The sequence below is a fragment of the Apium graveolens genome, chromosome 11 (genome assembly GCF_009905375.1).
Source record: "Apium graveolens cultivar Ventura chromosome 11, ASM990537v1, whole genome shotgun sequence".
NCBI classification, from domain to species: Eukaryota; Viridiplantae; Streptophyta; class Magnoliopsida; order Apiales; family Apiaceae; genus Apium; species Apium graveolens.
The window spans coordinates 142412610-142426327 of record NC_133657.1 but is presented as its reverse complement, the minus strand read 5'-3'; the positions used below and the strand labels follow the sequence as shown (position 1 = coordinate 142426327).

General features: G+C 36.0%; 1 non-coding gene across 1 annotated transcript; it reads left to right on the top strand.

Moving 5' to 3' along the window:
* The first annotated feature begins 10696 nt into the window (after positions 1-10696).
* On the top strand, positions 10697-10803 carry LOC141699532 (small nucleolar RNA R71). The gene has a single exon (XR_012565985.1). It is a non-coding gene; the product is annotated as a small nucleolar RNA R71 (small nucleolar RNA).
* Positions 10804-13718: the final 2915 nt, after the last annotated feature.

Genomic DNA, 13718 nt, shown 5'->3' with positions numbered 1-13718 from the left:
TCAACCTACCCTCAGGACATATCTCAAATCATATCTCTCCACTTCACAGACAGCTCAACCTTCATCCTCAGCACCTACTGCGAAGCCTTCATCTTCCAAGCCTAAGAGGACAAAGACTGTTCCTCAAACACCTCAGAAGAGAAGGAGGATTGTTTTGAGAGATGAATCTGATAGTGAGGAACAGGTTCCTACTTCAGAACCTATTAATAAAGAAGCTGAGAAAGTTCATTCTCAGAAGGATTCTGGATTTGGGGGATCTAAGCTTCTCAAAAGGCTTAGAAAAATGACCTCTTTTGAAACTCCCAAGGAATCCCCATCTTCAAAGAGATACAAGAAACAGAGAGCAAAAAGGCCAGTTTCAGATGATGAGGAAGCAGTAGCTAAGGAAGGAGATCAGGAATCTCTGATCTCATAAGAACCAGAATCTGCTAAAGCCACTGCTTCTCCATCAACTCCAACTCAGGAAGCTACTACTGAAAAGGCCAACACACCATCTGTGTCTCCTGTTTAAAATTCTGTATCTCCTGATGATCCAGGAACAAGTGCTGAAATTGATATCCAGAACCTGGTTGTGCCTGAAATACTGTACTTAGAAGCTCCAACAGCAACTAATCCATCAACAACACCTGTTACTGATGCTGCTCAAACTTTAGAATTCTCTACTACACCTTCTCTGCATCTAGATGCTGATTATCAGAATAAAAGTGAGCATCAGGATATGGCTGTTGATCAGAACTTGGAACCAGATCAGCAATTAGAGGATGATGTTGAAGCCTCCATTGCTACTCATACTGTTGTTTTATCAGAAGATACTGATTCTGTAAGTTCTGATGCTGCAAATGCTGGAGATACTGGTGATGCTGCTCCAAATGCAGATGCTGATTAAGCAGGTCCTTCAGGACATGCACCTCAACAAACTGTTCTTAAATCTGAACTTGGTTAAGAAGTTTGTTACAAGAGAAGCACCAGTGTCTTGGAGTGAAACTCCTGCAGGACAGGAGTGGACTAAGGAATGGAACTTAGCTACCTATGCTCCATCTGCACAACATCTGGCTGAGCACTTGACAAAAGCTGATGAGATGTTCAATACTGATGATTTCAAAACACAGCTTAGAGTCACTGCATTGAGTACTAAACATTTACAAGGTCTCCATTCAACTACTCATGCAGAGTTACATCACTTATGGGAAGAATTAATGAAGCAAGGACAAGTTCAGAAGATTGACAAGAAAAAATTCTTCCAACCTACCTTTGACAGAGTTGCTTATATTGAGAAGACTCAAGAGTCACAACAAGCTCAGATTGATGATATTCTGAAAAATCAAGCTTCTCAGCAATCTCAACTTAATGAAATCCAAGCCTCAGTGGAAGTGCTTGTCTCTCTTCTCTTACCTGCTGATGCCAAAAAGGGGGAGAAAGTAATTAAGTCCAAATGCAAAACTGATAAGACACTGAAGGGGAAGGATGATGAAAAGGATGATCAAGGAAACTCTGGAATGGGTAGAGGTCTCTCATCAAGAAAAGCTGAAATCACAAGTCACAGGAAAAGTTTTGATACTGGAAAAAGAATTAGTTCTGCTACTGGTAAAAGGATAAGTTCTGATGAACTTTTAGATCTTGATGAAGAAATGTCAAGACAATTATTTCTTCAAGAAAATCCAGGAATGGACTTGGAGAGTTTAATGGAAGAAGAAGCCAGACTTAAATCAGAAAAAGTCAAGTCTAAATCTGAAGCTTCTGGTAAAAAGACACTTCCAAAACTCAAAGGCATTGTGATAAAATAAAGGACAAATACTGAAGCAACAATGGCTAAATCACAACCGCAGATAGATCCAAGATTCAAGGGTAAAGAAAAAGTTGGTGAACCTATCAAGATTTATGTGCCTCCTGTGAATGAAGAAATTACTAATGAAAAGGATGATCTTGCTCGACTTCAAGAAAAGTTTTTAAGACAACCTCTGACATGGCTCAAGTTGTTCAGAGTCAAGAGATAGTAAGTTCTGATATTTCGAAGAAGCAAGTAACCTCTGACATAACTCAAGTTAACTTGATATCAGAAGATAAATCAAAGAAACTCATACCAGGATTCACTAAAGCAAAACAGACTCAACCTTTCAAGACTGCTGCAAATGGTTTTGAAGCAATAGTGGTTACTGGAAAGGAAGCAAGAGATAAAACTGGATTGGGAAGTGCTGATGAAAGAAGAATACAGAACACTACCAATGATCCAACTTCCTTGAATGAACCAGGTATTGGAGCAACTCCTGAGAGATTGAATCAACTGGAATCTGTACAAATGGTTTACCATACCTACTTGAAAGAACACATCTTGTTGTACTTCATGACAGATGGTAGGGTTTATCATATAAGGCAAAATGCCATTCCATTGAAGTATTTTGAAGAACTGGAGCATGTACTATTCTTACTTCAAGTGAATGATAGATTAACAGAAAGTGCTGCAAACTATTTGAAGGATCAGATTCAGAGACAGAAAAGGCTTTATTCTGTTAAAGATGCTAAAAGGAGGATGATTGATGAACTCAGATATGCTGAGAGATGTTTGTTGAAGAACTATCTCAGAACAACTCCTGACATCAGAGAGATCAGAAGATGAAGCCAAGTCAAGATCTACAACTACTTAAATTCTGATATTTGTACAGACTGAAGTTATTATCAGAAGTTAAAGATTAGTAAAGCTTTAAGGACTGTAAGTTATAGTTATCTAGTCTAATTCTCATGCATTTGTAATTAATGTTTTTGACATCATCAAATATTTGTTAAACTTGTATATTATGCTAATTTATAAGTTGGGGGAGATTGTTAGATATATTTGATAATGTCATGGCTAATATGATTTATGTTTAGTTTTCATATCTTACTTAAATAGGATAAATCAGTACTTACTGGAAGTCAGGACTTAAGGATATCAGTACTTATATTATCAGGAGATAATCATCAGAAGATGGATATCAGAACTTAAGTTCTGAAGGATGTTCAGATTAGGACAGCAGCTGATTAAAGGAAAGAAGATCGAGACAAACATAAGAAGAGATATGCATGAAGAAGGAATTTTTATGAAGAATAGATTACTCGGAAGAAAAGATATCTGATTGATATATTTTAGGAAGGAGAATTATATTCCATATCATTTAGCGATTATCTTGTAACTGTGTAGTATATAAACACAGACATAGGGTTTACACTATAAGTGTTATCATTATCGAAAACATTATTCGTTGTAACCCTAGCAGCTCTCGTGATATTTATTCATCACTTAGAGGTAACAGTTCCATACTGTAACAGAGTTTATTATTTCAATAAAGTTTGTTTTCTGTTACTTGAGTTATTAAAGTTCGATTTGATTGTACTTTACACTATATTCACCCCCTCTACAGTGTGTGTGTGACCTAACATATATATATATACATATATATATATATATATATATCTAACCTATTTAATACTAACCATGATCTTTTTAGGTTAAAGTATGAAAATAAGAACCACAATCTAACTTGACTACAAAACCAATTTAAAATCTCACGAAACTCTCTTTATTACAAACCATTGTCTAACAAGTTACAACTAAATTCATCTTTATTCAAACACACACATTACTATCTACACTACACCTGCTCAGGCAACTCAAAGCTTTCCTCCTAAATTGGGATCAACACTTTTGGTATGAGAAGGTCCCGTGGCTTGACTCGCTTCTTTACTACTCGAGTCCTGATAGGTTTCATTTTCCTTCTTAACTGAAAACAATAAGGTGAATAACAACAAAAAGGGATGAGCCATAAGTTGCTCAACAAGTTCTCAATATAAAAGTAGTGTTATAGTAAGTTAAATGAACCGATAATTTGGTTACACCTGCAAATATCCCTTGCAAGAAAAGAACGAAGGCCACTATCGGCAGTTATCAAACAAACTAAACTGGACACAAGTTCGCACCTATATCCTGCTGATCAGCCATGATACAGTGCAGATCCATACCTCAACGTATAGATCCATTCGGGTACCCAGGATCCACGGCCCAACACAAGGATCCGGCTAATTTCCGGTCCTTAGGATCAAGTGTATACCTGATCCCAATCATCGCCATCCAGTCCATAAAGGAGGAACCGGAACAATCGATATGCTTTGATATATTCCAACATCAGAATATATCAAGATATATGTATATATATAACTATTGAAATGTGAATAGAGGATGCAATAAATTAGGAGAAATCAGGAATTGAAATATGAATTAAGGCAAGATAATTGTGTATCAGTGTTTGTGAACAGGAATTATAAGTGTGTAATCGCAATAAGGATCTAAAGTAATTTCACTATTCTGAAATTAGAATAGGGGAAAAACTTGCCTTTCATGCGATCTTTCACAAGTAATTCACTGTTCTCTATCACTGGCTCGACTCGCCTTGTTGGCTTCGTCTCTAACAAAGAAAGATGCTTATTTAGTCATCTCGCTTTTCAATCGCGTCTTAAACTGACTTCACATAGCCCTTATTGTCTACCTGTACGCGTATTATTGATTCCTATATTATATAATAACAATTAGGACTCGATTAACAACATAATTCATATAGCACATAAGTCACATAGTCATTCTAGGTTTATAATAATTTTTAGAATAAAAATCGACTCGCTATTCGCTTTATTAAGCAATATCCGACTTGGTTCCTATATTTATCGGAATTTATTGGACTCGTCTTTATACGTACTATGGCTTATAAGTAAATAAATATCGAAAGTTGACTTGCTTTTAAAAAAACATTAGGGTTTAAAACTATTTTTAATAAAAATAGATCATTTTTCTGAGTCGAAGGGCTTTTGTTTCGCTTAAAAAGGATAAACGATTCAATTATTACTTGATAAATAAAAATAAATCAATTTATTATTCAATATAAATAATTATTCCAAAGTTTTGAACCTTAAAAATATTTTTAAATAATTATTTGGGAAATATCAGAATTAAAAATGATTTTTCCATAATTTTTGGAATTAAAATGAATTTATTATGATTTATTGAAAATAATTTGATTAATTATCAAAATAATTAATCATTTTTATATAATTAACAAATAAGAAATAAATATTAAATAATTAAAGAAATAATAATTTTGATTTTTAGAAAATATTTCAGAATTATTTATAATATAAGTCAATTAATTAATTAATTAAATAATCAATTTATAAAATAAATAAAAACTGATTTTATAATTAATAAAACTATTTTTCCAGAAACAATTGTCAGAAAAAATAATATCTGACAAAAAAAAATCAAAACCGGGTTAAAAACCAGGTTTAAATTCGGGTAAATGGGTCGGGGATACGGGTCGGGTCTCCAAGAACACGCCAGAATCTTCCAAAATTCCGATGACATTCCCGGAGTCTGGCTACACTAAAAACCGGCCAAAACAACACCGTTTGTAAATTACTTCATCTTCAGAAATTACTTCAGCAATTCCAAATTACTTCAGCAATTCAAAACCGGCCACAACAACTCAGAATCATCCCTGGAACTTCATCTTCGACCACAACTCATAAATTTTCGGCCAAACTTCGAAATTACAGATTTGTAAATGAAAGCTCGAGATTAATAGCTCAAAATATAGCCTGTAACATATATAATTAAACCCCTAACTTCACCTTCTTCTAAAATCAAAAACAATCAATTGAAAATTAGCATAAACCCTAGATATCGAATTAACAGTTTAAGCAATTGTTTGTTAAATTAATTAGCATGAATCGATTGTAAACAACACCAGGAAGCTATCTCAATCATCAAATCATCATAGTAACCCTAGAATCAAAAAGTCCTAATTCGGGTATAAACCCTAGAAATTAAAATTGAAAAATAACGAATCAAAACATGAAATTGATACCAGAAATCGAAAGAACAGATCAAGAGGATGAATTTTGATACTCACATCGATCGAATTGATGCAGAAATCAGTCCAAAATCACTGTTTGATTGTTCGACCCGACCCTGGAAAATCCGACCTGAAAAAAGAGAATTTTGATAATTTTTCTGATTTTTAATAATTAATTAATAATAATTAAATAAAAACTAGGCTATTTATTAGTAAGTAAAATAATACTCCTAATTAAAATTAAGGCCCTAATTATACATTTATTAAAATTAATTGGCCCCTATTTTTATAATTTTTAAGTATTAATTATTAATTTTAAAATATGTTATATATACAATATATATGCTAAATATTCCCAAAAATTGTGAATAATTCAAAAATACAAAGAAATGGTATAAATAAAAGTCCTATAATTTTATAAAAATAAAAATGTGATTTTTGTGGGATTTTTAACACCCAATGGGGCCTGGAAAAGTCATTTTTCGTGAAATAAGAAAATTTATAAAATATCTAGATGTTCAGAATAACGCAATGGTACAAGCCGTTCTAGGAAAAATAAGGCCAATTATTTTATTTGAAATATCAGCTATTAAAACATAGTTCGGGTCCTATAACTTTAGATGCAATGGCTTTAAATACGAAACAAAATATCCGATAAATATCCGGAAAATATCTTGACGATAATGAATACACGTAGCATAAAACAGTTAGGGTTTTATAGCTAATTACACATATATGATATAATAGAACACATAATTTATCTTTATTACGATATAATACAAGTGTAATTTTCCCAGTCGTTACAATCTCTCGTCACTGATTATGACTCTTGGAGTCCCAAATCTTGTGAATATCTGCTTATGAAGAAATTTTAGCCCTACCTTCGCATCATTCATCGGCAAAGCCTTGATTTCAATCCATTTCGAAACATAATCAACCGCCAACAAGATATACAAATTATTGCAAGAGGAGACAAATGGCCCCATGAAGTCAATTCCCCAAACATTGAAGATTTCAACCTCGAGAAGCACATTAAGAGGTATCTCATCCCTCTTAGACATATTACCAACACGCTGGCAGCAATCACACTTCAAAACAAAGTGATGTGCATCCTTAAAAAATATAGGCCAGAAGAATCCCGCTTGAAGGATACGAGCTGCTATCTTCTCTCCACCATAGTGGCCTCCATAAACAGTCGAATAACAGTCTCGCAAGATCCCCCCCCCCAGTTTCGCTTTACGAAATACATCTCCTGATGATTTGGTCAGCTCCTTTCCTAAACAAGAATGGCTCATCCCACATGTACCACTTCACCTCATGAAGAAACTTCTTTCTTTGAGCAAAACACAAGTCTGGAGGCATGATGTTGCTCACAAGGTAGTTCAAAATGTCTGCGAACCATGGTTCTTCTTCTTGCATCCCAAACAACTGCTCATCCGGAAAAGACTCATTAATCAATGTCTTATCCTGTGAAGTTGCACTTGGATCTTCAAAATAAGAGAGATGATCGGAGATTTGATTCTCATTACCTTTCATGTCCTTGATCTCTAACTCAAATTCCTGAAGTAAAAGAACCCATTAAATCAATCTAGGCTTCGAGTCCTTCTTTGAGATGAGATAGCGAATTGCAGCGTAATCAGTGAAAAGTGTCACCTTCGTCCCAAGCAAATAAGATCGAAACTTCTCAAAAGCATAAACAATAACCAATAGCTCTTTCTCAGTAGTAGTATAGTTCAGTTGAGCACCATTTAGGGTCTTACTAGAATACTAGACCACATGAAATATATTGTTCTTTCTCTGTCCAAGAACTGCTCCTACTGCATAGTCACTTGCATTGCACATCATTTCAAAAGGTTCATCCCAATTAGGTGCAGTTATGACAGGTGTCGTGATCAAGCTCTTCTTTAAGCTCTCAAAAGCAGCTAGGCACTCATCATCAAACTTAAAAGGAACATCTGCTTCTAGAAGATTGTACAAGGGTTTAGAGATTTTAGAGAAGTCCTAGATGAAACGCTTATAGAAACCCGCATGACCAAGAAAGCTGCAGACTCCATTAATAGAATTTGGTAGAGGAAGGTTTTCAATCACCCCCAACTTGGCTTTGTCCATATCAAGACCCTTACTAGAGACCTTGTGCCCAAGAATAATGCCATGTTGCACCATAAAATGACATTTCTCCCAATTGAGAACCAGATTGGTCTCAACACACCTTGTAAGGACATCGCCAAGATTTTACAAGCACTCGTCAAAAGAATCACCGAACACAGAGAAATCATCCATAAACACCTCCACATTCTGACCAATCATGTCAGAGAAGATAGCGATCATGCATCTCTAAAATATGGCAGATGCTCCACACAACCCAAAAGAAATTCTTCTGAGGGCAAAAGTACCAAACGGACAAGTGAAAGTAGTCTTTTCCTGATCTTCTGGAGCATTGCAAAACTGATTATAGCCCAAATAGTCATCCAGAAGACAATAGTACTCATGCTCAGCCAGTATATCAAGCATCTGATCAATAAAAGGAAGAGGGAAGTGATCCTTCATTGTGGCCTTATTTAGCTTCCTGTAATCCATGCAAACTCTCCACCCCGTGATTGTCATTCTTCTCATTAGCAACAACTGTGATGTCTCCTTTCTTCGGCACACACTGAACTAGACTCACCCAAGAACTATCAGAAATGGGATAGATGATCCCTGCATCTAGCCACTTAAGAATTTCCTTCTTCACAACTTCTTTCATGATCGGATTAAGCCGTCTATGTTGCTCAATAGTAGGCTTGCTACCTTCTTCTAGTAAAATTTTATGGATACAATAAGAAGGGCTGATTCCCTTGATATCTGCTATAGTCTATTTAATTGCCGACTTGAACTCTCTCATAATTCTTAAGAGCTTTTCCTCATCACTACTTGAATGGTCAGATGCAATAATAACAGGAAAAGTAGATGCATCACCTTAAAACGCGTACCTTAAGTGTTCAGGTAATGGTTTAAGCTCGAGTGTAGGAGCTTCCTCAATAGATGGCATGAGGCACTTTGGATATTTATTCAGCCCCTCCGATCCAAGAGATTCAGAAGGCATATCTAGACTTCGCTTCCAAGGAGAAGTTCAAATATTGCAATTGCTCATCACCTTCATCATCTTCACTATCTGAATTTCCCAACAAGGTCTTCTCTAAAGCATCAGAACTTAGCATTTGATCAAGTTCTGAAGTAACCACAGAATCGACAAACTTCTCTTTTAAGCACTCCTCATTATCAGTAGGGAATTTCATGGCATTGAAAACATTGAATATCACATCTTGATCTAGTACTCGCATAGTGAGCTTACTCTTATACACATCAATCAAGGTTCGGCCCGTAGCCATGAAAGGTCTTCTCAAGATTATAGGAATCTTCTTATCCTCCTCGAAATCCAGAATTACAAAGTCCGCAGGAAAGATGAGTTTGTCAACCTTGACTAAGACATCCTCCATAATGCCTCATGGATATGTAATAGAGCGATCGGCCGACTGCAAAGTCATATGAGTAGGCGTTGGAACAGGTAAGTCCAACTTCTTAAAGATAGAAAAAGGCATCAAATTGATGCTAGCCCCCAAGTCACATAAACATTTGTCAAATGACATTTTTCCAATGGTACAAGGAATAGTGAAACTTCCTGGATCTTTAAGTTTCGGAGGCAACTTCTATTGCAACACAGCACCGCATTCCTCCGTTAGAGAAACTATCTCTATTTCATCGAGCTTCACTTTTCGAGAGAGAATACCTTTCATAAACTTCGCATAGCTAGGCATCTGTTCCAGAGCTTCAGTGAAAGGTATGTTGATATGAAGTTTCTTGAACACCTCCAGATACTTCTTAAACTGCTTATCCAGCTTTTTCTTCAGTAGCCTCTTAGGAAAATGAGGTGGATGATAGATCTGTTTCTCCCCTGTATTACCCTCAGGAGGAGTGTGTTTCACAATAGTCTTCCTTGGTTCCACTTCTGCTTCCTTCTGCACTTCTTCTTCAGCCACATCTTCATCTTCCGAAACTTGAGATTTTTCAGGATTTACAACCTTCCCAGACCTCAATGTAATTGCCTTAACCTGCTCTTTTGCTTCCTTCTTTCCTGGAACTTCTGTGTCACTAGGAAGTGTACCAGGTTGATGATTCAGCAAGGCATTGGTAATCTGACCAATTTGATTCTCCAAGGTCTTGATAAACACTGTTTGACTCTTGCACATGAGCCTCAACTCCTCCAATTCAGATTTTTCATTAGATTGCTACAGCTGGAGTTGTTGTCTTGGTGCATATTACAGTTGCTGAAAACCAGGGGGTTATATTGCTTTACAGCATACTACTGATAAGGCTGTTGCACCGCATTCTGAGTATTGCTCCAGCTGAAGTAAGGATGATTGCAATTGTTGGGATGATAGGTGGCTGGAACTGGTTGCTGTGGTCTATGAAAGTTTCTCATGAACTAAGATGACTCACTAGAAATAGCACGTTACTCCGTCTCATGCGCACCAGCACAAAGCTCACAGATACTGGTAATCGGATTAACTCCATAATTAGCCAAAGAATCCACCTTTATCGTCAAAGCCTTAAGCTGAGCAGCTATAGTAGTAGCTGCATCTACTTCTAGGATTCCTTCTACCTTGCCCTGAGGTAGTCTCTGAGTTGGGTTCTGGTATTCATTAGCAGCCATCAGTTCAATCGATTCATAAGCTTCATCGTAGCTCTTAGCCCATAAGGCTCCACCCGATGTTGCGTCAAGCATGGGTCTAGAAGTTACACCCAACCCATTGTAGAAACAGTTAATGATCATCCAGTCAGGCATCCCATGATGAGGAAACTTTCGAAGCATCTCCTTATATTGCTCCCAAGCCTCACACAACGACTCTCCAGATTGCTGCGCAAAGTGAGTAAGAGCATTCCTGATTGCAGCAATCTTCGCCATAGGAAAGAACTTAGTAAGGAACTTTTGAGAAAGATCTTCCCACTTAGTGACAGAGCCTGGTGGTAGAGAATGCAACCAACATTTAGCTTTATCGCACAGAGAGAATGGGAAAAGCCTCAACTTAATAGCATCTTTAGAGACATTGTTGAATTTGAAAATGTCGCAGATCTCGATGAAATCTCTAATATGCATATTGGGTTTTTCAGTCAGAGAACCCCCAAACTGAACCGAGTTCTGCACCATCTGAATCATGCTAGCCTTCATTTCAAAAGTATTAGCCGTGATGGCTGGTCTGACCATGCTAGACTGAATATCATTGATCTTTGGCTGAGAATAGTCCATCAAAGCCTTTGTATTCGCTTCTGGTTCACCCATTACAACAAGATCTTCTTCTTCTTTCTCAACTAAGATTTCTTCTTCAACTTTCTCCTCTACAAGAACTTCTTCTACTACTTCCCTCTCTGCTTTTTCCAGTGTTCTATTTCGAAGTTGAGAACGCGTTAGCATACACGCTCTCTAGAGTACCTGAAAAAAGCAACAAACAAGTAAGTAAAATATCCGAGTCAATGAACTTTAACGACTAGTGATGTCAAGCACATAAACTAAAAATAACCACTAGTCCCCGGCAGCGGCACCAAAAAATTGTTAGGACGAAAACACGCGCTAATATTCACGCAAGTATACACGATCACAAGTAATATAGAATTAGTTATAGTTCGTCCCCATAGAGACTGGTTTATGTTAATTTCAATTAATGTACTTATGCAACGATGGTATGGTTATTATTCAATGCTAAGATGATAACATGTTGAGAGTGTTTATAACTACGATTAATTAAGAGATTATACTAATTAATATTACTAAGAGAATTAAGGTTGATTAACTTATATAACACAAATATGGGATTCTAACTTCATTCAATTCTTCATTCAATAGCCTTTTTGTTCTTAACCTTAGCATGCAATGGTAATGACACTAATCTAATAACACGAAACTAGTATACGCCAACTTTCATTGTACGAATACCCTACTACCAGACATCCACAAAAGAGATAGAAGTTGAAGAGACACCAATTACATTGAGACCCCTATATGTATATAGAATTTGATAACATAAAGGTTTAATGTGTAAGTTATCTATCGTATTACATATGGCAAGTAAGATGGTTAAAATTACTTATGAATCATGCATAACAAATACATGAACTAATGCTAGCATGGCAAGTTCTAAACCTCTAAATTCAATGTCGCTTCAATAGAGATTAACACGCTATCTTATAAGTTCGTGACGCTCATAAGATGAATAAGCACAACCAATACTAGGATATCATACAATCACCTTACACTGAAGTATCCAAACAAATTAACTAAAGAAATCCATAAGTAAATCCGTTAGAACCCCACGATAACGATTAGCCCATAACCGAACTCATCATCACCGTGGGTTCCGATGAAAGCATGGTATAATAAAATAGGTTTTTATAAAATAAATAATAAAAAAAGTACGTTAAAAAGATTATTAGGTTCAAAGAAACAAGAAACGAGCATCCAAGATTACAACTTAGAACAAAGAATCGCAAGAATAAACTAGATCTTCTTCGCCTTCATTAAATTGTGCTATAGGTCTTCTTGATATCTTTTCCTTAAGCTCTGTTATGAAAAACGTCTTTAAGTTGTCATTATGTAGCAGCCCATTTAATCCAGAAGCCCAGAAAATAGTCTTCTAATTGAAACAGGAATCTGGAATCCCGACCTGGCGCGGCCGCGCGCTTCATCAGCGCGGGCGCGCTGACATTCTGCTTCTCTGGCGCGGTCGTGCGCTAGCACATCGCGGACGCGTCGACCTTCTGGAAAAAATTCGTCTGCTCATTTTATTCAACTGGTTCTTGACGGCTTTGCACGAGAAATCTTCACGACACCTTCCTAACACAATTTTAGCATCAAATCAATGCTAAATCACCTCGATCCCTGTTATATGACTGAAATGCAAAAACACTACAAAACACATCAAAAACAAAAATAACTTGAGTATAAAACATCAATCCAAGCCTTTATAGTAAATTCTAAGTGGACATAAATTCCATTTAACAATATATTACTTTCTTAAAGAGGTTATATTGGATGTGTGTGTGTTGTGAACCCCAAACTTCTGACCCGGGTTTGGAGGGCGTCACAGCTTCGATTCGGTATATGGCACGCTTGATTCTGAGTTTGATAACACTTTCGTTTGTAAGTTTGATTCTCAAGAACATGACAGATTTTCGGGTTTTTTCTCTGTAATTTACCTGTTTTAACTGTTTGTTTATGATTATACGAAAAAAATAAGAAAAAGGCTATTTATACTTATGGAATATTAATACCCGTTGGATCGTATTGGATCAGAAAATGGGTTACTTAGCCACTAAGTAATTACAAAAACGATCCGATTTGATATCAGTTTTGGATAATTATCGAAACCGGGCTTCTTATAAAACACTTTATATGAAGATAATGCAATAATATCTCGTCTCTCGAGAATTCGGGTTTTATTGATCTATAAAAATGACTATCGTATCGAAAATTTTGCACCGGGACTCGTATGGGTTAAACCGTACCCCAGATTGAAAAAGTCAAAACACGAAAAATGTTCAGAATAATCAGATTAGGTTAAAAGGAGTTTTCCGAAGAGTTTCGAGTTGTAAAAATGCAAAAACGGTTGAAGTTGGACGATTCTCGGTTTTATAAAATGGTTTTATAATTACTCAGAAAATAATTATTAAATCCATACAGTCTTTATAAAATCATATAGCAATCCAAAAATTACCAGAAAAATTCCAAAATTATCTATACTTTATTCTGGACCTATTAAAATGAAAATACTCAAATTTTATTACATATACACATCCAGACATCACTTCCAA